At 40.6% G+C, this 25,603-nt stretch overlaps 1 long non-coding RNA gene across 1 annotated transcript in view; it reads right to left on the bottom strand.

Annotated features, from left to right (window-relative positions):
- Nucleotides 1-25,603, bottom strand: part of LOC135320611 (uncharacterized) — a 352,044-nt gene that overhangs the window by 265,640 nt on the left and 60,801 nt on the right. The gene's annotated exons all lie outside the window — the stretch shown is intronic.

The following is a 25,603-nucleotide window of genomic DNA, read 5'->3' as shown; positions in this document are numbered from 1 at the left end:
ATTCAAAGGTCACTTCCACATCCACACTCCTCCATACCACACATTCCTCGCCCTCTTTATTTTCCTCTGCAGCACTTATCACCAGCTCACAGACCCTGTAATTCTTTCTTTTACTTATTTTCTCTGACAATTTACAGACTGGAAAGGCCATGGTGAATAATAGCAGAGAAATGGGGGGAAAAATCAAATGAGGGTAGGTATCTTCTAAAAGCTAAAATGCCTACCTGAAAAGGAGGTAGGAGATAAAGTAGTAGTAGTCGTTACAATTTTGGTAAACCCAAGGTACGTAGTCAGGACTAGTTTTCACAATACTTGAGGGTAGGGATGCAGCAATAAAAAGAAATTTATCCTGAAAACAAGAAATTAATTTCTTGGGAAGATGATGTGTTCAGCTTGAAATGTCAGTAATACTTTTATGACCTTGGTCTGATAATATCCTGCCTTATAATTTGATCTGTTTGGCAGCTGGGTCATGAATCTAATGGTGCCACAGTTTCGGGAACAAAACAGACCACCCCACGATGGGAATGGGACAACCATCTGTATCCCATGGGCAAACTGGTGCTATTTTATGAATACCTTGATATGAGTAAGTCATCAGTGGAGATTTCTGTACTGTCGGTTATACTAGAATATGCTTTGGGTCTCAGAAGCATCGGTTACTGAGCCAAACAAAGACCTAGCATACCGAAACGGAACCCGCTTTTTTCAATTAGATGCAATTATGCAGTCAGGCTTTCAACTAGGGTGCCTGTGTGTATCTCTGTCAATATTTATGTTGTACAAAGCTGAAGATTTACTGCCAAGGAATGAAATGGAATATTCATTCAGGTACGTCTCCACCATTGATTCTCAGATCCTACTGGTCATGTCGTCTAAGGATGAACTCAGAACCGTTACTAGATGTGACTCAGCTCGGGCTGCAGCCCGTGTGGCACAGCTGTTGGCTGATATCCTTCTAAACAGAGTCATGTGAGCCCGCCAGCCTGTGCAGAAAGCCCACAAGAGCATCCTGCCTCATGGCAGCAAGGGTCACAGGGTCACCCATTCCACACCTCACACCTGCCTTTGACATTTTTCCTATTTCTTCTGGCCGATGGTTTCTGCCTGGTTCCTTGAGTGACCTCATGGCACATCACTGGCTTGAATTCAGGATGAATTTGCTGATCTGGATATTGGTAGAACACAGATCCCCTCCTTCTCCAATGTCTTTGTCCATTTCTGTAAATTTGCTTGGCCTTTGTTTCTCTTTGTTTGAACTTGGTTTTGAGCTCTCGGTTGCCTTTAAATTGTTGCATCTCAAAATAGATTTCCATAGGAAACATCATCTTTTCTATTATGTATGGCGCCCTTTTATCTACTAGAAGGCTGATGTGCACGTTTTGTATCTGAGCCCTTTCAGCTCACCACTGCCTTGAATTACTTTTTTTTTTTTTTTTAAGCTTAGGAGACAGGAAAGGAGTTTGGTCAATAGGCTTTGCATTTATGCATGCGGGTTCATGTCTGCAAGACACCCCTTTGTGCTTCCTGTTTATAAGTCTACAGAAAGAGGGAGTTTTCTTTTTCCTAAATTACATTCTATATATATAATAATTGTTTTAAAACATATAATATACATGGAAAAGCATCTGATTCCCTCGGTGAATGAAAGGTCATTTTGTGGCATCTTCAGTCAGCTATGCTTTGTGGTCTGGTGTCTGATTTGAGTTTCATCTTTGCTTTTATTGTGCTTAGTGACCAGGTTCGATTAAGGGTGCAGCTGGTGTAGAAATTATGTTCGTTTTTTCTGCTTATTTTCAGAAGGACTTTAAGCCAATGACCTGTTATTCCAAAATCAGTCATAATTGTAAATATTTCTTATTGGGGCTATTATCAGCATTAATAATAACAACAACATTCTGAGGGCAGCATATGATTTGCTATTTTAACACACACGAAAAATGCCTTGGAAAATATTTATTGTTCTAGTTAAGTCAAATAAAGGTCATTGAAAGGAAAAGTTGTACGCTTTTGGGAGAAATGGATAGGACTTTTAGAACTTTATAGTCTCATTAAAATACTAATTAAATAATTCAGCCTAACTCTACCCTACATAACAGGATGGAGTAACAGCTATTGTACAGAGATTGTTCAGATTTATTCGTTTTCCTATTCTCTAAATAATCCCTAACGAATTAGAAAATTCAATCCATTTCTGAGAGTAGGCAGTCTGTTATTCTGTATTCAACGCTGGAGTGAAACTTATTTTGTGTTCTTTTCATTCATGGGAGATAGAATTTCCAAGTGCTTTTTGAATTATTTTTGTTCCTCTCAAATAAAGTGCCTTTGATGGTGATCTCCTGACCTCAGTTTCCTCCTCCCAGTTTTCCCCATGATCATTAATGACACCCCACCTGCCTTTTTAGTTATGCCTCTTAGCTGCTGAAGGGGAACAGCTTCTGACAGATGACCCTGGAGCCCTCCACCCTTGCTTCTTTAGGCCTCACACCCAGCCACCATCCCTAGTCTCCTTCGCCAGAAGTATCTTTCTCTGCTTTTCTGCCTGGAAGGAATCTTGCCAAGCCTTGGCAGGAAACCCTCCACTTTTTAGAGATTTTCTGCTCTCCTCTCTAAACATGAATTGCAGTTGATTCTTGCCTTGATGGTGCGTGATCGTGTCCGTGTCCATTGCGCTCCCCGGCTGGACTGATCCTGTCGGAGGCAGTAGTCAGGCTTTTCATCTTCCCGTGCATGTCTGGAGCACCACAGCCTGGACCCTGTTTGTCATACGTGTTTAAGTGACTTGAGCATGGAGTTTCAACACACTCACATACAACTGTTAGATGAGTTGGCGGTAACATTACCCCCAAGGCCCCCACAAGGTTCTATAGGGCATATGTTTTTTTCTGAGTGAAATTTCTCTTTTATTTGTTTTAGTGATTTTCCCACTGTCCTTTTAGATTATTAGAGTAACCCTGAGTTATTAACCACAATAGCTCACCCCCAGAAGCAAAAGATCCTGCTGTTTGAGAACTCAGACACGGGACATAAGAGAAATAATCTATCAGTCTTAAAATCTGGAAGCCATAAGATACCGTTTTGTACTTAGAGCACCCACAGCACAAACACCAGTCTCTCAAGAACTTGGCACTGCCTTCCCAGAGGGCGGGTGCCGTAAGTGAAATGCAGTGAGTGATGAAGTGAGAGCTCTTCGTCTCTGGTACTGCCTTTTCCATCCTTGCTGTGTTAACTTGATCTTCCCTTCATTTATTATGTTCTCTATTTAATTTACTGCATTTAATATCAGTTGTTCTTCAACATCTCCTTGCACCCGCCCCCTCCATTCCCTCTCTCTCCAGTGCTCTCCCACCCACGCCTCTCCTGCGCTCTCCAGGACCGCCTTTCTCCCCCACGCCCTCACCTCTGTTCTGTCTGCTCACCACCTGCACTGACATTTCCTTAATTCCGCAGAATGAACTTTCCAAAATGGCAGCTGAGTTACTGGGGGGGGGATTGTAGACCTCTCATCTCTTTACTGATTCATTCGTTTATCTATCCAACAAACACTGAGCACCAGCTATGCCAAACACTGTATCAACTGCTAGGGAGACCAAGACAGGTAAGACATGGTGTCTGCACTCTGCAGGGCAGGCGAGACTTGGCGAGTAGTTGATGGATTGCTAAGCAGGTGAACACACATTGGACTTCATAGAGCTGGAAATATTTGAACTGAATTTTGAAAGGTGAAAGGAAGTTAGCTCTCTAATGTGTGGTAGAGGGAGTGGACACTTCATGCAGAGAGGTAGAGACATATAAGAGTACACGGCATGAAGCGGCTTGGCCAGACTGAAGAACAACAAGTAGGGTTAGAACAAAGTATCCACAGGTGGGAATATCAGGTGCACAAGGCCTCTGTCATGATGGGTCTTGTGTGCTTAGACTTGAATGTATCCTTAAAAAACAGCGCTATATTGGAATATATGTAAGCAAGAGAATTGCATAATGATTATGTTAAAGAAGATCTGGTTATACTGGCAGCAGAATGGAAAATAATATTTTTGGGGGGAGGCCCATATTTTGGTGGGAAAGGATATTTCGGGGGCCACTCCAGGTAATCCAGACAAGTGGCACATGCCTGCAGAGAGGCCCTGGGCAGAGGGATAGAGACGTGGGCGGCAGAAGTGGTGACTCCTGCAGAGGGGACTGCAGGGCCGCGGCGGCGGGCCTCAGAGCTGCTGAGGTGACTTTCCAGTGACCCATCTGGAGAGCGGATTTGCAGGGGGAGTGTAAGGGGAGGAGATGGTTTCAAGGAGATTGTTCTGTGTGTGGCATTTTGATTGCAAAGTATCTATGGGACATCTGAGGAGTGATGCCCGTTGTTAAGCTGGATTCAACAGTCAGGAGCTCAGAGGAGCTGCGGGTGAGGCCGTGGGGGCGATTCATTCCTGCCAAGTGAAGGATTGAGGACGAGGCCCTGGGGAAAAGGGCCATGTACATGGCACATGGGAGAAGAGAAATCCAGCAAGAGAAAGAATAATATCAGAGCAGTTGGGAGAAACTAGTTGAGGCAACACAGAGAAGGCTGTAACTTGGCTTCAGAGGGATTTGAACACTGACTAAAAGGAGCATAGTGAGAAAGGGTGTGTGTGTGGGGCAAAAAAGCAAGAGCTAAAACCCAGCTTTAATTGCCAAGACTGGGGAAAAGGCAGAGGAGGACTATACTTAGGTAGACTTTAAAAAACAGATCTGTGTGTATCTGTGTGTGTGCATATGTGCACACACAATTTTCTGTCTGGGCTTTTTAAATTTATTTAAGTAAAACAAAAATTAAGGGGGGAAAATATTCCACTGAGAGGAAAATATTTGTCCACGGCAAAAGCTAACTGGTAATCAAATAGGAGCTGAAAGTGCCGACTAGTTTGAAACACGCAGCCACCGGCAGTGCAACTCCTGTCTCAGTGCTGCGATGAGGGCCGTGGGGGATGCAGGGCTCTGAGCCCTGAGGAGTCTTCAGCGCAGGTACTTCTCCAAGAAACTGGACTTTAAAGGGAAGAAGAAAGTGTAGAAAGTACCAGAGAGCAACACAGGACCGTGAGAGAGGGTTGGGCGAGGGTTAATTTTGTTTTACAGTGGGCGTTTCTGGCCTTGCTGAGTTGCTGGGCCTTTGCTCTTTTTGGTCTTTGTTCCAAAAGCTTTTTAGAAAGTTCTTCTCGCTTGAAAATCTGAACAGATTAAATCATGTTGGGTTATTTCTGGTGTTTTATTTTTTAATTAAAAAATTATCTGGAATTTATTTTAATGTCATAAATGAGGACACTGTACCAGGTCTTCCAATGATTTAGCTAATTACTGCAGTACTTGAATCCACTGATTTGAAGTGTCAGTTTTATAATATTACTAAAATCTCACAAACATCCACGTCTATTCTTGAAATGTAATCTATTTCATTCATACTCTCAGTGCACTATTTCTAAAATGTTTCCATGAACATAGATTAATACCTCCTAGAGTTGGTCCTGTTTTATCCTTTTCCAGAATGTCTCTAATACTACAAATTCAAATATCCCTCCTCATTATTTTATTTGTATATATGGGTATATTTCTGGAATACATTTAGGATCACCTTTCAGATTTTTTTCTTAAATCCATTTGGGATTATTAACTAAATTTGCATTCAGATACTAAATTTATTTTGGAGAAAAAATGTTCTATGTCCCCCAAATTTGAGTCTGCCCACTGAAGAGGGTGGTGCATTCTACTGTTCATTTTTTTTTCTTTTTTTAAATCATTTATCAGAATCTTCTTAATATTTTCATTAATTTATTTCTGAATAGTCTGTGCCTTCTTTGTCATTATAAAATGATATGTTTTCTGGGTTTTGATCTGGGTTGATTGCTAATAAACTCTTAATTTCTGGTTTCTCTTGAATAAGAAGGAGATCTGACACCATGAGGCCCTATTTCCAATATGGTGACGGTGAGCATTGCGTTTCCTTAGGATGCCCACTTGCCAATTTGCCAGTGGCTGCACCCACTCCACACATTTCTGCTACTTACCTGCCCCCTTAGGCAGATGAGCTCATGTAGGGTTAGGTGGGTTATGGGACACAGATACTGACATCACAGCTGCTACGCTACTGACACTGTGGCGTCAGTAACTCTGGTTCTTGCTCTCTGACCTCCCTGAATATGACAGCTCCTTTTGGGCTGTGGACCTGCTGCATCTTTCCAGCACTATCGGCTTTTCTGCAACACAACCCTGCCTCTCAGGTCACAAGCAAATGTCACCTTCTCCTACCCATCCACAACATCCACGGTCTTGCCGTTCCTGGCCAGAGTGGTCCCTACCCCTTGACTGAGCAGTAACACTAAAGGGACTATAAATTTGCCTCTCATCCACTCTCTTAGTTACATACCTGTGCTAGTTTGCTTTAAAGGTCTGCCAGTTAGGAGGGGAGGGTCTAAAAGTCTTTTAGATCTCTGACCTTATCATTTCTAACTGCTCCACCACCCTATGGAACAGCTTACCACAGATCTCTGCTGCCCCATCTGTAGCATTGCCCTGTAAATTACACACAGAGAGAAAAGAACTTCTAAGCCACCACCATAACTTTGACTTCCTGTGACCTCACAGACCATAGAAATATCAAGATAAAAATTCCTGAAGAAGAATATTTTGCTTAGGAAGACACTTTAATTGCATACCTTTCTGTGACTTGTAATAACTTCATAGACCCTCTGAATGTGCTGCACTCACCTTCCCAGACTCAAGGGAGCTTGCTCACTTGCCTATATTCAGTGTATTTCTTCCAACGTTCTCTATGCATACCTTTCCCAAAGGTACATTTCTTATTTCTATTTAAATTGTTAGATACATCCACAATATTCTTTTTTTAATCCTCAAATACAAATCATCTTCCAAGATTGTATTATTTCAACACTGAGAGTGAATAATATGCTTCAAGATTCCCAAGTTTATTATGAGCAAATAACTATGGTTGGTTGAAGATTTTTAAGTATGTTATTCCTACTAAGGGTATATAAGTGAAAGAAACAGGTTGTAATGAGTCTTCTTCCCAGAGATTTTATATTTGCCTTTTGTTTGGATTCTTTCACTGTTGAACATTATTATTACCATGAATGTCTTTTCTCTTTGGGATTTAGTTCACCATTTCCCCCTCTCTCTTTACAGGAGTAAAAGAAGTTATGTTGTCCTTCCATCCTTCCACCACTCCATGTTGTGTGTCCATTCCTTCAACAGGTATTCAGTTTGGGTTCACCACAGTATATGTGGCCTCTTTCCAGTGGCCCCTCTGTTGGCTCTGGAGAACAATATATTGGAAATCAGAGTGGGTACGTGGAACCTTGACTACCCAGTATAGACGTATGGTGCCAGAAAAAGCCCAGAACATCTCAGCATGGCAGCCAACCATGCAAGGAACAGCAATTCTGGCTGTGGTGGACCAATGTGAATAAAATGGCTTCATTGGGTGAAGACTTAGAAAAGTCGAAAAATGCATTGGCGTTGCTTCCTACTGAATCCAGTGTTGGGTACTGTTTAATATGAGAGGGAGATGCTAACACTATCATCGTTATAAACAACATAGTTGTTGTAACTGTAATTGTTATTATTTTTAATATATTTTCTTTATAATTATTATTTGTGACTTACAAGACCCTTACAGAGGCAGTTGTTAAGGAGCGTGGCCGTTATACTCTTGCTGAAGTGTTAACTCAGTAGAAGCATGGTAATAGCATTAATAAGTACTCACTCTTTTGATCCTCACATGACTCTAAAAGTCACCCAGCAGTGCTTGTATAATGGAGATAGAAATCTATCCGTTTAATTGTTTGTAGAACCTAAAATAAGAGCAGTCATTCCACCGCATTTGACCATATATTCCAGACTATCAGTTTAAAGTAGGAACTACCTGATGAGGCCATAGAAACCCTTTGTGCCTCCCCAATCGTTCATTACCTTCCTGTCCCCTGGGGCAGAGTTTCTTCCATAAGGTGGCCCCATCTCTCCTCCCCACCCCACTCTTGGCCTTTGCTACCCACTGTTGGTCATTAGCTAAGCATCCTCATGTTCTGCATGTGTCTCAGCTGTGAGGGAACAGAACTCAGCTGTTTACAAACTCTATTGACTATAACTAGTCTGAACAGCCTCTCTCCTTCCCTGCCCACAACCCCACAGGGCAACAGGGGGCTCACAACCACAGCGATTCCCATGCCAGCCCATCAGGGAACCTTCTTCCCTAGAAATATTCTTACAACCAGGGCTGTTTCCTCCCTTACTTCACTGCCAGTTTCACTCCCAAGTTACAGTCCCAACAAAAGGCTATCCCAGTTTGAATTTCTTAATCAAGTCGCATTGACCCTGAGTACCTGGCATTTTCACATGAGCACTCATAGAAATAGAACAGGGCCTGGCAGTGGCTGTGGGCCAGGTTCCTGGGTGAGGGGACTTGGTTCTGTAGCCTGGCCCGAGCTGAGCTCCCAGCACGGCGTCTTCCCATCTGCATTATTTCGGGCCAGGCTTCAACAGTTCAGAGTTTCATTTTATCATCTGCAAACAGAATAATCCCCTGCTGCATATTTTAAGACTGTTATGTACCACAAAGGGTGCTTAGGGAATTCAGTGAGTCAATGCATGGAAGTCACATAACCTGGTCCTCAGGAAATGTTAGTTATCTTCATTATGCACCATCGATAAAATTGGCTCACAGACTCGGCCAGGTATCAAAGCTACAGGCACAGGAATTTGAAAATGTTTTACTGTCTGGATCATAGTCACAATTTTACACAGTAAAACAAGCTACCTGGGACCACCCAGCTGTCAGCCCACCCGACTCCCCACCCCAGGATCCCTCAATTTATCTGATTTGCTTGCTACCCCTACTTTTTGGAGAAAGTTGGCAAATCACAGTCAATGGCTGCTAGGTTATGTCCATTCCCATTCACTCAAATTGCCCCATTTTCAGTATCCACTGTGCTGCAAAACATAGACTAATGTTCAGAAATATGACAGCAAGGCCTTTCCCGTTCCACAGTCAGAGAACTACGAATCTGTCATGTTTAATATGCCATGTGACACTAAGCAAGGCAGGAAAACAGGCTCCTGTGCTTTAAGAAAGTTTTTAACAATGACGTTTGAAACTAAAAGTGTTTTTGTTTGACCTTCAGCTAACCAGAATATTCAATTGACTCCTATTACCCATTACTCAGATGTCCTGGTTTGATTGTATTAGGCACTTTTTCCTCATCTCCCCAGCATGATTTGGCTCCATCAGCACAGATGGAGTGTCTCCAAGGCTGCTCCGTGTGCATGGGCATGTGAGTGCACACATGTGCACCCACTGAATGGTGCCACTGATTCATATCCAGGAGTTGTTCTGTCTTATAACTCAAGCATTGCTTTATTATATCCTAGAAAACTGCTTTTAGATCATTGATTGAACTATAGACCATCCTCTTGCCCACATTAGGAATTGACATCTTCCAAGACACAGGTCCTATGTGTTTGTATATATGTATAAGTAAGAATTAAATATGTATGTCATCCCCTCACATATTTAATTTGTGCCTTCCCAATTGAATGTGCACAGTAAAGGCTAACTTCCCATAACAGGAGAACTTTTAGGAAGTAAGAAGAATGAATTAGCCACCAGGGAGAAGACAGGATATCAAGCAGGAGTTTGGTATAAAGTCATTTATTCTTAAGCTGCTCTGGCTCAATAAATAAGTGGAATTGACATTGTTGTATCATGGCAGAGCATCTGCTATTGAAGACTGATTTTAATTTACTTTGATATAAGTGGAAAATTGTGTCAGAACAGCATGGGAAATGAAGAACACTGCATCTATCTGTACTCCTGAAGTGTGTTTCAGAGCTGCTCAATTTTGAGGAAAATTATCTTGTCTGGAGACAATAGAATTATTTTCATTGTTGGAATTTTTGTAGCTCCCAGAAGCACATCTGCAGGTGATTCTGTAAAAGTCTAGAGTTGACTTAAATAGCAGTAAATTTTAGCCTATTGAAATCAGGAGATGTGAAATATTTTTGCCTACCACCACCACCGCCACCACCACCACCAGGCAAGCACTTGTACACCCAGAGAGATTTCACATCAGAGGGAATGACAAAGCTGGTTCTGTTACTGAGGCCAAACTTGTTCTGCTCACTGCACAACAGTGATAAATAAATAAATCAGGAGACAAGGTTTTGGGGCAAGGAATAGTAACTTTATTCAGAATACTGGCAGACCAAGAAGATGCGGGACTAATATCCTGGAGAATCATCTTTCCCAAGTCAGAATTAAGGCTCCTTTTGAACTAAAAAGGGGAAGGGGTGTGGTTGGTTGTGCAAACTTCTTGCTGCCGGCATTCTTTGTTCTTGCAGCCATCCATGTGGCTCAGGCTATTGTGTCCCTGTAAGCCTGCAACAAAACAAAGGTTATTCTCTATTTTGCAACTTGCCATCTCTGCGTAAGTGCAGAAGTGCTAACATCCTTAAAGGTCAGAGCCCCGAGAATAGGCTTTCCTGTAGGTTTTAGGCTAAAGGAAACGTTGTTTTACAAAAGGTTCAGAGCCAGCAAGATTAAGCCTGGAAAACAGGTCACAGGGCTTCGAACTGAAGGAACAGATCCAATATGGCGTCAGATTTGTTCTCAATTACAGTTTTAGTTAGGTGAAATTTTGCAGCAGAAAATCCCCTCAGTTGTTTTTCTTGCTTTGCCTGAGATCTTGTTTGTTGGCTTGTGGTCTCATGGTGTCAAAACCGTATGTTAAGATGAGTACTATTAAAATCATATGGTGCAGAAAACATCTATTCTGCTTCAAAAGATGACTGAAACATTTAGCTTTGTTTATTCCCATAGAATTTGGATTGAATCTATTCTCGACTTTCTTCTTCTTCAAACCAGTTTTTTACTGGAGGATTTAAAGCCCAAATTAAAGAATTTTGGAGAAGACTCATGTAATTTATAAGACGTTTACTTCCGAATTTAAGACTGACCCATACTTGTACTTTTAATCAAGGAACACAATAAACTTTTTTAGTCGATCATTTATGACGTTTTATACTTTGTCCATGTAATCTTTTGGAAGTTGAGAGGCTTAGACAATTGATATAACAGAACAGGTATCATTGCTCAACACTGTGAATGAAAGAATCCCAGTATAGTTTCCTGAAAGAATATTTTATTAAAAATAATAAAGAATTCTTGCTCTCTAATAAAGCAACAGACAGAAGCACATACTGAGTGTTTAAAATAAATAATACTATGGGAAAAATTATCTAAGCAACTCAAGATAGTATAGAGAAAAATTATGAACTTGAAGGAAAATACATATTGTGCAATTAATATCTTATTTTTAAGAAGCAAATGATAAAAAATACCCAATTTTTAAATGATTTATCGAAAAAGGAGTTATATAAAGCCAACTTATTTTCATAAGTGTTACATAAAATGGGGCTATCTAAATCTATATTATTAAAGAATAAAATATATGCAAAATATCTCCAAGGTTAATTGATTTTCATATTATTATAATTTTTCAAAATATAACTTACATATACATATCCAAGCAGCTCTTGAGATAAACACTGTACCCTAGTATACAGTTATACCTATTCCACATAAAAAATGAAAAGGCAAGGATAATGCCCTTGCTTACGAACTGCCACTGGACTTCTGGATATTCCTTTAGGTTAAAGACCAAAAGCAAAGTAACTAGTCTATATTGAAGCGGTCACTAAAGATTTTAAGATATTTAATATCTATATCCAGTTACAGGAAAGACTTAAGTTTTCTGAGGTTTAAAAAAAAAAGAAATCAACTGCTGAAAACGAAATTCTGTAATGTCTCATGGCCATAACTATAAAGGCTCTAAATTAATGCTCCCTTAATTGTTTTTTTTCAAGCACAGGTCATGATCATCACTTTCAAATTCCATTTATGCTAGATGAACGAACGTCTCCCCACATGCTCAATTCTGAGAGTTAAGTGTGTGTGAAAGCCGTCAGTCACCTACCTTATTGGGAAAACACAGTTTCATTTAAGTGGGAAACAACACTACATACATACATATGGGGAGGAACAAGTTCCAACTGGGAATTAAAGTGAAAACTGCAGGAACTTAAAATCGGCAGAGGAAACATACTGAGAATCCAGAGTAAGTGTTTTAACTGCAACCCACTCCCTTAGGCTAGATGAACGAATGTCTTTCCACATGATCAATTCTGAGATTTAAGTGTGTGTGAAAAAAGTCAATCACGTAGCTTGTTGGGAACACAGCTTCTTTTCAGTGGGAAAATACACTATACATATATATGAGGAAGTTCTAGCTGGAAATCTGTTTTACAGTAAAAACTGCATGAACTTCCAACAGGCACTAGGAAACATACTGAAACCAGTGTAAGTGATTCTACTGAATCTCACTTCATTTCAGCTAGATGAACGAATGTCTCTCCACATGCTATGGTCTGAGATATAAGTGTGTGTGAAAGCCGATATTCACTTAGCTCGTTAGGAACACAAATTTCTTTTCAGTTGGATTCTACACTACATAAACATATATTTAATGTTACTACCTCGAACTCGGGTTTACAGTGAAAATTGCATGAATTAAAAAACGGAATTTGGAAACAGAATGAGAAAACAGAGTAAGTGATCCTACAGCATCCAATTCCGTTTGTGCTACATGAAAGAACATCTCTACAAATGCTCAGTTCTCAGGTATAACTGTGTGTGTCGCCTTCCATCATCTAGCTTGTTGGGAACATAATTTTTCTTTAATTTGGAAGCTACACGACAGAGATATATGTGGGGAGGTGCAAGCTCCAACTCGGTTTTACACTGAAAACTGCATGAACTTCAAAACGGCACTAGGAAAAATACTGAGAAACCACAGTAAGGGATTTTACAGCAACCCATTTCCTTTGAGCTAGATGAACGAACGTCTCGCCACATGATCAGTTCTAAGAGATAAGTATGTGTGAAAGACGACATTCACATAGTTGGATGGAAAAAGTTTCTTTTCAGTTGGAAAAAACAAAATATATATATGTGCGGAGGTACAAGATCCAACAGGGTTTTAAGGTGAAAACTGCATTAATTTCAAACCAGCACTAGGAAACATACTGAGAAAGCAGAGTAAGTGTTTCTATGGCAACCACTTCCATTTCAGCTAAATTATCGAACGTCACTCCACAAGCTCAGTTTCGAAAGGTAAATTTGTGTGAAAGCCGTCCTTCACCTAGACTATATGGAACATACAGCTCCATTTCAGTTGGAAATTACACTCCATACCTATATATGGGTTGTTTCTACCTCCAACACGGTATTACAGTGAAAAATTTAAAGTTCAAACCGGAAACAGGAAACAGACTGAGTAACCAGAGTAAGTGTTTCTCAATCAAACCGTTCCCTCTGTGCTAGATGAACGAAAGTTTCTACACATGCTCACTTCTAAGAGTTAAGTGTGTGTGAAAGCCGAACTTCACCTAGCTTGGTGGGAACACACAGATTCTTTTCAGTTGCAAATTCCAATCCATACATATATATGGGGAGGTACTAGCTAGATCTCTGTTTTACAGTGAAAACTGCAGAAAATTCAAACCGGCACTAGGAAACAGCCTGAGAAACCAGAGTATTTCCTTCTCCTGCAAACCGTTCGCATTGTGCTACATGAAAGAAAGTCTCTCAACATACTCAGTTCTGAGAGATAATTGTGGGTGAAAGCCATCCTTCAACTATCTTGTTGGGAACATAAAGTTTATTTCAGTAAGAAACTACATTATATACATAAATATGTTGTATTAGCTCCAACACGGGTTTACAGTGAAAACTGCAGGAACATCAAACAGGCAGTAGGAAACAGACTGAGAAAACAGAGTAAGTGTTTATCCTGAAAACAGTTCCTTTCTACTACATGAGCGAACGTCTCTCCACATGCTCAGTTCTGAAAGATAACTGTGTGTGAAAGCCGTCCTTCATCTATCTTGTTGGGAACACAAAGTTTCTTTTCAGTTGCTAAATACACTATACACGTATATATGAGGAAGTACTACCCCAACTCAGTTTTAAAGTGAAAACTGCAGGGATTTTAAACCGGCAATATGAAACAGACTGAGATACCAGAGTAATTATTTCTTCTGTAAATGGTTCCCTTTGTGCTAGACGAACGAACGTCTCTCCACATGGTCTTTTCGTAGAGATAAGTGCATGTGAAAGCCGCCCTTCACATAACTTGTTGGCAACACAATGTTTCTTTTCATTTGAAAACTACACTACTTACACATATATGGGGAGGTAGTAGTTCCAACTCGGTTTTACAGTGAAAACTGCAGGAATTTCAAACTGACAGAATGAAAAAACTTAGAAAGAAAAGTGTTTCTCCTATAACACGTTCCCTTCGTGCTAGATGAACGAAAGTCTCTCAAAATGCTCAGTTCTGTGAGATAAGTATGTGTGAAATGCGCACTTTACCTAAGTTGTTGGGAAGACAAAGGTTCTTTACAGTTAGAAATTACACTACATATATTTATATTTGTGGAGGTACTAGCTTCAACTCTGTTTTCAGTGAAAACTGCAGGAACTTGAAACAGGCACTAGGAAACTGAGAAACCAGAGAAAGTGTTTCACCTGCAAACCTTTCCCTTTGTTCTCGGTGAAAGAACATCTCTCCACATGCTCAGTTGTGAGAGATAATTGTGTGTGGAAGCCGTCCTTCACATAACTTGTTGGGAACTTAAAGTTTCCTTTCATTCGGAAACTACACTATATACATATATATGTTGAGGCACTAGCTCCAACTCGGTTTTACAGTGAATACTGCAGGAACCTCAAACCAGCACTAGGAAACTGACTGACAATCCACAGTGGGTGTTTCTTGTGCACCTGTCCTGTTTGTACTATATGAAATAAGGTCTCTCGACATGCTCATTTCTGAGAGATATTTGTGTGTGTAATCCATCCTTCACCTAGCTTGTTGGGAAGACAAATATTCTTTTCAGTTGGAGAATACACTACATACATATATATGGGGATGTAATAGCTCAAACTCGGATTTACAGTGAAAACTGCAGGAACATCAAACCGGAACTAGGAAACAGACTGAGAAAGCAGAGTAAGTGTTCCTCCTGCATCCACTTCCCTTTGTGCTAGATGAACGAACGTCTCTCCAAATGCTCATTTCTGAGAGATAAGTGTATGGGAAAGCCGTCCTTCACCTAGCTTGTCGGTAACACAAAGGTTCTTTTTAGTTGGAAACTGCACTACATACATATATATGGGGAGTTAATAGCTCAAACTCAGTTTTACAGTGAAATCTGCAGGAATTTCATTCCGGCACTACAAAAAAGTCTGAGAAACCAGAGTAGTTGTTTGTCCTGCAATCCGTCCCCTTTGTTCTATATGAAAGAACTTCTCTCCACATGCTCATTTCTCAGATAATGGTGTGTAAAGCCGTCCTTCCCCTAGGTTGTTGGAAACACAAAATTCTTTACAGTTGCAATCTCTTCTCCATACATATATATGGGGAGGTACTTGCTCCAACTCGGTTTTACATTGAAAACCGCATGAACTTCAAACAGGCACTAGGAGACAGACTGAGAAACCAGAATATTTCTTTCTTCTAGAAACCACTCCCTTTAAGCTAAATGAACGAACGTCTGTCTATATGTTTAATACTGAGTGTTAAGTGTGTGGGAAGTCTTCTATCTTCTAGCTCTTTTGGAACACATTTTCTTTTCAGTGGGTAAATGCACTGCATAAATATATATGTGGAATTACTATCTCCAACTCGGCTTTACAGAGTAAACTTCATGAATTTCTAAAGGGCATTAGTGAAAGATTCTGAGAAACCAGTGTAATTTTTTCTGCTACAATCCATTCCATTATTGCTAGATGAAACATCGTCTCACCACATGCTCTATTCTGAGACATAAATGATTTTGCAAGCCATCAAAAACCTTACTTGTTTGGAACACATTTTGTTTTCATTGGGTATCTACACTACATGCATACATGTGGGGAGGTATAGCTCCAACTCGGTTTTACAGGGAAACTGCATTAATTTCCAAGCGGCACTAGGAAACATAATGTGAGTCCAGGGTAAGTGTTTCTATTTCAACCCTTTACCTTTGTGTAGATGAACGAATGTCTCTCCACTTGCTCAATTCTGAGAGTTAAGTGTGTGGGAAACCTTCAATCACCTAGCTTGTTGAGATCACACAGTTTCGTTAGAGCCGGGAAATTCACTGCTTACATATATAATGGGAGGTACTATCTCCAATTCGGTGTTACAGTGAAAACTTCATGAACTTCAATCTGGCACGAGGAAAACATACTGAAAACCCAGTAGAAATCTTTCTAGTAGAAACCATTCCATTTAAGCTAGATGAACGAACGTCTCTCCACATTCTCATTTATGAGATTTAATTGTGAAGTCATCAATCTCCTTGCGTGTTGGAAACACACAGTTTCTTTTATTTTGGGACTGCACTACTTATATATGTATATGGATGTAGTAGCTCAAACTCGGCTTTACCGTGAAAACTGCATGAACTTCAAACTGGCAGTAGAAAACATACTGAGAAACCCGAGTACGTGTTTCTACACACCCATTCCCTTTATGCTAGATTATCGAACGTCTCTTCACATTTTCAATTCTGACACTTAAATGAGTATGAATGCCGTCAATCACGTAGCTTGTTGGGAACACACAGTTTCTTTTGTGTAGAAAACTAAGCTAAATAAATATATTTTGGGAGGTACAAGCTCCAACTCGGTTTTTCAGTGAGAACTGCATGAATCTCCAACCGGCACTAGGAAAACATACTGAGAAACCAGAGCAAGTGTTTCTACTGCAACCCATTCCCTTCATGCTAGATGAATGAACGTCTCTCCACTTGCACAATTCTGAGAGTTAAGTTGTGTGAAAGTCTTCAATCAGCTAGCTTGTTGGGAACACACAGTTTCTTATGAGTGGGTAAATTCACTACATTTGTGTAAATGCGAAGGTACTAGTTCCAAATGGGATTTACAATGAAAACTGCATGAAATTCAAACCAGCACTAGGAAGCCTACTGAGAATCCAGTGTAGGTGTTTCTACTGCAAACCATTCCCTTTATTATAGACAAACGAATGTCTGTCCACATTCTCAATATTCAGAACTGAATGAGTGTTGAAGCCATACTTCACCTACCTTGTGGGAAACCCAGAGTTTCAGTCCAGTGGAAACTACGCTTCTTTCATATATATGGGGACTTTCTAGCACGGACTCGGTTTTACACTGCAAACAGCTTTTATTTGAAACCGGCTTTGAGAAACATGCTGACAAGTCAGAAAATGTGTTTCTGTATACCATTTAACCTTCAATGCTGGATGAAAAAATGCCTCTCCACAGGCTTACTTCTGACATCTGAATTTGTTTTGGAGACGTCCTTCAACTATCTTGTTGAAAAACCAGAGTTTCTGGTATAGGGGAACTACGCTACTTACATATCTAAGGGGAGGCACTCGCTCCAAAGTCGTTTTCCACACTAAATCGCTTTTACATTGAAAACGGCATTAGGAAACTTGCTGAAATTTTAGAGAATGTGTGTCTATAATACCTCTGCGTTTTATGCTGCATGAAGGAACTCCTCTCAACATGCTCAATTTTCATAACTGTATGAGTGTGGAAGCCGTATTTCACCCAGCTTGTTGGAAACCCAGAGTTCCAGTCCAAGGTAAACTACGCTCCTTCCATATATATCGGGACGTACTAGTACGAACTCGATTTTACAGTGCAAACCGCCTTTACTTGAAACCGGCTATGAGAAACATGCATAGAAATCAGAGTATTTCTTTCTGTATGTCCCTTAACCTTCAATGCTGGATGAAGGAACGCCACTCCACAAGCTCACTTCGGATATCTGAATGTGTCTTGGAGCCATTCTTCAACTAACTTGTTGGAAACGCAGAGTTTGTGGTATAGAGGAATTAAGCTGCTTACATATCTAAGGGGAGGCACTTGCTCCAACTTGGTTTTCCACAGCAAACCAGTTTTACATTGAAAACGGCGGTAGGAAACCTGCTGAGATATCAGAGAGTGTGTGTGAAGAATACCTCTGCATTTTATGCTGCATGAAAGAACGTCTCTCCACATGCTCAATTTTCAGAGCTGTATGATTTTGGAAGCCGTACTTCACCTAGGTTGTTGGAAATCCTGAGTTACAGTTAAGGTAAACTAAGCTGCTTTCATATATATAGGGACAAACAAGCACGAACTCGGTTTTACACAGCAAACGGCTTTTAGTTGAAACCGGCCTTGAGAAGCATGCTGAGAAATCAGAGTAAATGTTTATGTATGTCACGTAACCTTTAATGCTGGATAAAAGAACGCCTCTTCACAAGATCACTTCTGACATCTGTATTTGTGTTGGAGCCGTCCTTCACCTAACTAGTTGGAAACCCAAAGTTTCTTGTATAGGGGAACTACGCTTCTTACATATGGAAGGGTATGCACTCGCTCTAAAGCGGTTTTCCACAGCAAACCGCTTTTACATTGAAAACGGTGTTAGGAAACATGGTGAGACATCACAGATTGTGTGTGTAGAATATCTTTGCCTTTTATGCTGCATGAAGGAACGCCTCTCAACATGCTCAGTTTTCAGAAATGTATGAGTATGGAAGCCGTACTTCAACTAGCTTGTTGGAAACCCAGAGTTTCAGTCCAAGGTAAACTACGCTGCTTTCATATATATGGGGACGTACTGGCACCAACAAGGTTTTTCACTGTAAACAACTTTTATTTCAAACCGACTTTGAGAAATATGCTGAGAAATCAGAGTAATTATTTCTGTCACTTAACCTTCAATGCTGGATGAAAGAACGCCTCCCCACAAGCTCACTTCTGACATCTGAGTTTGTGTTGGAGCCGTCCTTCAGCTAACTTGTTGGAAACCCAGAGTTTCTGTTATAGGGGAACTATGCCACTTACATAACTAAGGGGAGGCACTCGCTCCAACGCGGTTTTCCACAGCAAACTGGATTTACTTTGAAAAAGGCGTTAGGAAACATGTTTAGAAATACAGAGAATTTGTGTCTAGAATACCTCTGCCTTTAATGCTGCATGAAGGAACGCCTCTCAACATAAACAATTATCAGATCTGTATGAGTGTGAAAGCCGTTCTTCACCTAGCTTTTTGGAAACCCAGTGTTTCAGTCCAAGGTAAACTACGCTGCTTTCCAATATATGGGGATGTACTAGCACGAACTAGATTTTTTCACTGCAAACTGCTTTTACTTGAAAACGGCTTTGAGAAACATGCTGAGAAATCAGAGTACTTGTTTCTTTATGTAACATAACCTTCAAGGCTTGATGAAAGAAGCCTCTCCACAAGCTCACTTTTGACATCTGAATTTCTAGTGGAGCCGTCCTTCACCTAACTTGTTGGAACCCCTGAGTTTCTTGTATAGAGGAACTATGCTACTTACATATGTAAGGGGGGGCTCTCGCTCCAACTTCGTTTTCCAGATCAAACCACTTTTACATTGAAACCGGCGTAAAAACACGGTCAGAAATCAGAGAATGTGTGTCTAGAAGTCCCTCTGCCTTTTATGCTGAAGGAACGCCTCTCCACATGCTCAATTTTCAGGAATGTAGGAGTGAGGAAGCCGCATTTCACCTAGCTTGTTGGAAACCCAGATTTTCAGTCCAATGTAAACTTCGCTGCTTTCATATATATGGGGATGTACTAGCACGAACTCAGTTTTTCACTGCAAACCGCTTTTACTTGAAACCGGGTTTAAGAAACATACTGAGAAATCAGAGAACGTGTTTGTACATCTCACTCTGCCTTTTATGTTTACTGTGAAATGATGGTTTCAAAAAAATTACTTTGCTTTGGTAAACTGTTTTGAATCGTGTTCCTCTGCTTTGATATGTAAATTGGGTAGTTCCCGTATTCCAGAAACTCTGGTTTTCCAACATGTTAGGAGAAGGACGTCTCCAACACAAATTCAAATGTCAGAAGTGATCTTGTGGAGAGGCGTTCTTTCATCCAGCATTGAAGGTTAAGTGACATACAGAAATACTTATTCTGAATTCTCAACATGTTTCCTAATGCCAGTTTCTAAGGAAGAGTGGTTTGCTGGGAAAACCGCTTTGGAGCGAGAGCCTCTGCTTAGATATGTAAGCAGCGTAGTTCCCCTAGACCAGAAACCCTTGTTCTCGAAGAAGTAATGTGAAGAATGGCTCCAACTCACACTTAGATGTCAGAAGTGAGCATGTAGGGAGGCGTTCCTTCTTCCACCATTGAGGGTTAAGTGACATACTGAAACACTCACTCTGATTTCTTAGCATGTTTCTGAAATCCGTTTCAAGTAAAAACGTTTTGCAGTAGAAATGTGAGTTGGTGCTAGGACGTCCCCAAATATAAGAAAGCAGCGTAGTTCCCCTAGTCCTGAAACTATGGTTCCCAACAAGTTAGGTGAAAGACGGCTTCCATACATGTACAGATTTGAAAATAGAGCATGTGGAGTGGCGTTCTTTCATCCATCATAAAAGGCAGAGTGACATGTAGAAACACATTCTCTGATTTCTCAGCTTGTTTACTAACGCTGGTTTCAAAGTAAAAGTGGTTTGCTTAGGAAAACCACGTTGGAGCGAGTGCCTCCGGTTAGATATGTAAGTAGCGTAGTTCCCCTAGACCAGAAACTCTGGGTTTCCAACATGTTAGGAGAAGGACGTCTCCAACACAAATTCAAATGTCAGAAGTGATCTTGTGGAGAGGCGTTCTTTCATCCAGCATTGAAGGTTAAGTGACATACAGAAACACTTACTCTGATTTCTCAGTATGTTTTTCAGAGCCGGTTGCAAGTAATCGCGGTTTGCAGTGTAAAACCGTTTTGGTACTATAGATATGTATGTAGCGTAGTTTCCCTATCCCAGAAACTGTGGGGTCCCAATTAGCTAGTTGAAGGATGGCTTCGAAACTCATACATATCTAAAAATAGAGCATGTGTTGTGGAGTTCTTTCATACAGCATAAAAGGTGGAGTGACATATAGAAACACTAACTCTGATTTCTCAGCATGATTCTGAAAGCTGGTTTCAAGTAAAAGCTCTTTGGAATGGAAAAGCCAACTGGAGCTTGTGCCTCACCTTATATAAGTAAGTACCGTAATTCCCCGAGACCAGAAACTGGGTTCTCAAAAACCTAGGTGAAAGTTGGCTTCCACTCACATATGTTTCCAAAATGGAACAAGTGTAGAAGAATTCCTTTATCTCACCTAAACAGCAAGGCTAAATCTCAAGCACTTACCATGATTTCTCTGCATGTTTACTTGAGTAGATTTAAAGCTAAAAGCATTTTTCGCTCAGAAACCTAGTTAGAGCTTATTCCTGCTGTTATATATATCGGTCGGGCAGTGCCCCAACACCACAGTTCTGTGCTTCCAGCAGTGTTGGTGAAGGATGGCTTCCACACACTTTCGGTTTTCTCTCCTCCTCACTCTTCTGCTTAGACATCAATGCAGGTTGTGTATTGTGGAAGCCAAGGATTTTTTTTCATTTAGGATCATCCTCGGAGAAAACTGAGACCTGCTTCTGCTTCTTTTCCCTGCTAGATTTCCCCTTGGTGCATTTCAAATTCTCAAGATTGAGTTCCTTTAACCAAGTAATTATTTCAAAAAAAATGAGCAGGTTTCCATAGGGCCATTACTTCTTTTATATTCTTGCTTTTTAATACCTCTCTTCCATCTCTTTATCTCTAGGTGTCTTATTTCTATGTCCTTTGGTTTGGGCTGATGGCTAATCAGCATTAGTGTAGAAATTGTTGCTTGATATTACTGATCTATATTCTTTCCATGGATATTTGATTTATCATTGGATTTTAGGGAAGATAGTTTCTTTAAAAAAATTCTGGTAAGTAACTTGTGGGGGATTCTGATTCTCTTGGCCTAGAATTATAATGCTTAATTTCTGAATAAGTGATACTTTCATAGAGCTCAAAATTCCAAAGGTTTGAGTGCCACCACTGTCCCGAAGCCTTTTATAATTTTCTTTGGGGGCACCCAGAACTGAGTGTGTGTGTGTGTGTGTGTGTGTGTCCTTCTGGACTTAGTTTAGCCTGAAATGAGCAAAGGCAAGTACCCCCCATTTTACACAGACGACTTTCACAAATTGATACCTTTTAAAAATATATGAACTGTAATGTTGTAGAATTTTACAAGAGGCAGTGACTTTCAGGGCTGTCAGCAATGGAGGCAGAACAGTTGGTGGGACAGCAGGTGCTCGTGCTCAGTGGCTGAAGTCACACAACATCCACGGCCACCTCTGGTTAATCTTATAGAGTTGGTGCTGTCTGCAGGCATTCAGGGCTGTGCCCCCCTCCCCACCAAACATATATATTAGGAAAAGTTGTGAGACTCAGTATAAGAAACAATAAAGAATGAGTAAGGGAAATTGAGTTTATTGTTTTTAAAAAGAAAAATTAGCATCCATGTAGTTTAATTTCAGCTCCTAGTAGATTGATGTGTTGACATTCACAAGGATGCGTAAACACCTGCAAGATCTTGTGGTGGCACCGGAGACTCTGAAGCAGCAATCACCACACACAAAGTTCACTGCTGCCCTTGATAGCCTTATAGATTTACTTGATTAAGAAAAGGCCATAGATGTTAAATATCATCATTTTGAGAAACGAGTTCCTTTGAAATCTTATATACTAATGTAACTGAATTGGATAAAGAAATGCTAAATGTGTAATAAAGTATCCAAAGAGGAAATGATTACTGAAAACACCACAAATTGAAGAGGACCACAGCATAATGTGCATATATATTTTAATGATCTGGAAGATTCAGCTCAGCAGTGTATTCAAGACATCTAGATATGATGTCAAGAGGGGGTGTCTTTGGATAGCTTTTTGTGAATGTTAGAGTGAAGTCAGGGTCAGGTACACAAATTAGGTTTAAAAGCAAAAGGTGAACCAGATTTCTTTTCAAAAATCTATTGTGTCTGTTTAGAAATCATCAAATCCATGGGTCAAGGTAAGAAAAGAAAAAAAAAAAAACTAGTGACCACGTGACTGTTTCAGGAGCTTGTTGTAAAATGACAGTTGACAATTGTGTAAATTAGATATGATCTTGATGTCCAAGTGACCCAAAGAATTTTAGTCCATGTGCCAAAAATATATCAAGGAATAAATAGTGATCTATGTTTTGTCAGATCTTTTATCCCCCCTTCAATCCTGCATTGTGATTGGGAAACTAAGAACTTCTACTGCAGGGAGGGGGATTTTCAGAAATGGAATGTCCCCCAACCGAGAAAATAAAGAAAATGTAGCCGTACACTGTAGAGACACAGGGAGACCTGTTGAGCCAGATGACACTTGCTTTACTGTCAACTAGTAGGAGGTGCAGGTTTTGATGAATTGGGTACAATGTTGCTGCCTTTCTCAAGGTATTGCCCAAGGCTCTTGAGAAGCGATGAATTGGGGCCAAGGAATTAGCCTCCGATTGCCCTTTGCCATGGATGCTGTCTGTATTCTCCACTTTTAAGCTTTAGCTTAGACAAGTTGTAGCGTTTTGCCAAGTAAGCTACAGACAGGAAGTGAGTCTTGAAGCACACGGCTCTTTCCTCCTCACTGCAGCAGAGAACCTCTGCATTGGAGCTTCCTGAGATGTCATCGATGGTCATTTTTCATGTTAGGAATCAGTAAGAATGCTATGTCCATATGGATGACGAGGGTAAGATTTCAGTCTCTAAAGTGGTAATGATGGGTTGACATTTTCACTTAAAGAGACTCACATCAACAAATGCGTGTCTGTTCTGGACCAAGAAGAAGCAAGTGTTTGAAAAAGAATAGCTTGAAAGGTCAGTGGGACATGTCAGGCATCTTCTTCATGTCTTCAAGTTCGGGTATCAAAAATGCTTTTCCTATCCTGAGTGATACTGACAATTTGCCGTGCTCTGAGCCTCATGAATACCAAAGGCTTTCCTAAATAAAAATCTAGAAATGGTAACATTCTTGATATGTGTTAAACCAGGGGAGATGAAGGAATTAAAATTAGTCCCAAATTCTGATTTTTTTAAGGACATCAATTTTATAGAAACTTTTGAAGAATTAAAGTGACAGAAAATTACAAAGCACTTTTCCTTCTGGTAAGAAAGGGTTCTGTATTCCTTTATTGATGAGTGTAACATAGAATCAGTACTAATATTGTTTGTATTGTACTTAGTGTTTACAGAGTGATTCACAGATATTCTCCTATTTCATCTGTGCAATGACCTCTGGAAGGTAAGATTTCCTAGTTATGCTTTTTAATGTCTATTTTTAGCTCTGTCTAAAAGCAGATTGATTGAGCTCCATTTGCTCAATTTAGAAGGCTGGACTGATTAATTGTGTCAGAAAATTCCAGGAGGCAGAGGAAAGGAAGAGACATGGGTTCTACCCGATGGAAGCTGCTCCTGAAATGATTTGACCAGCAGTCTTATCCATTTTTCCCAAGGCTGGAAACAGAACACAACCCAAGACATGGATAACAGGGAGCCCATGTGACTCCAGCCTTGGCATGTATAGTCACGGCTGTACTCCTGTGCCTTGGAGAGGAGGATGCTTTGGGTCTCTGTTCTACAAACTCTGTTTTGCTTCATCTCCGCAGTGTCTTGTTTTATTGGCATATGCTGAAACTTGATTTACATTTCATAGCATTAAAACAAAAATCAAGATCTCTTTATAATTTATTAACTATTTGGTAAATAGTTTTTGGTGAATATTGAACTTTATTATTAGGTCTTACCATGGCAATGTACAACACCTAGTTCCCCAGATAACAGCAGTGGCTTAAATATGCTAAAATTGTATTTCCCTCTTACATAAAGAAGTCAAGCAATCGGTAGCCCAGGGCTGGTTTGCATGATGGCCCCTGGGTCAGAGAACAAGATGCCTGTTATCTTCAGCCCATCAACCTGATGGCTCAAAGTGGCTGCCTGAGGGTCAACCATCAGGTCCACATTCCAGGAGCAGAAAGGAGGGAAGAAATGTGCTTCAGTTCCCTTTTGGGATGGTTCTGTAAAGTCCCTTTTAGCTTTCCTGCTTTTATTTTGCTTTAGACAGAGGGCTGAGAGACAGCTTTCTATGAGGTAAGCTCAACTCAGGACCAGCCATCTCCCTTGAGAGGAGTGGAGGGAGTGGGCGGGAAGGAACCGATCATCCTGCACATGGTGTAAGACACCACGATGAGCCGCCGGGGGCCTCTGCAGTCCGTCCATTGCTTCGGGCTGCACTGAGCAGTTGGTAACGGTTGAGATTTTCACGTAGAGGTGCGTGTATGCTGGAACAATTGCTCGGTTCATTTAAACTAGTGGCGACCAGAGCACGTTGGAGAACACATTTGTTCTCACCTTCTAGCCAGTGACCCTCCCGCCAGGTTTCTGTCCTGCTGTTCATTTCCACGTTATTTTCCAAGACTTCCGGAGGAAGTGTAAGCAGCCTGATGCTCAAATGCTTTTCTGTGTGATTACCCCCTTGTTCTTTGCAGGAACAATAATTTGCCTAGAAAAGGGTGGACGAAATTCCAACCCTCCATTTCTTTAAAGCTCTGAGATTTGGTGTTAGGAAATAGAAG

Source organism: Camelus dromedarius, unplaced genomic scaffold, assembly GCF_036321535.1.
Source record: "Camelus dromedarius isolate mCamDro1 unplaced genomic scaffold, mCamDro1.pat HAP1_SCAFFOLD_140, whole genome shotgun sequence".
NCBI classification, from domain to species: domain Eukaryota; kingdom Metazoa; phylum Chordata; class Mammalia; order Artiodactyla; family Camelidae; genus Camelus; species Camelus dromedarius.
The sequence above is the reverse complement of the archived record's forward strand: the minus strand, read 5'-3'. Positions and strand labels throughout refer to the sequence as shown.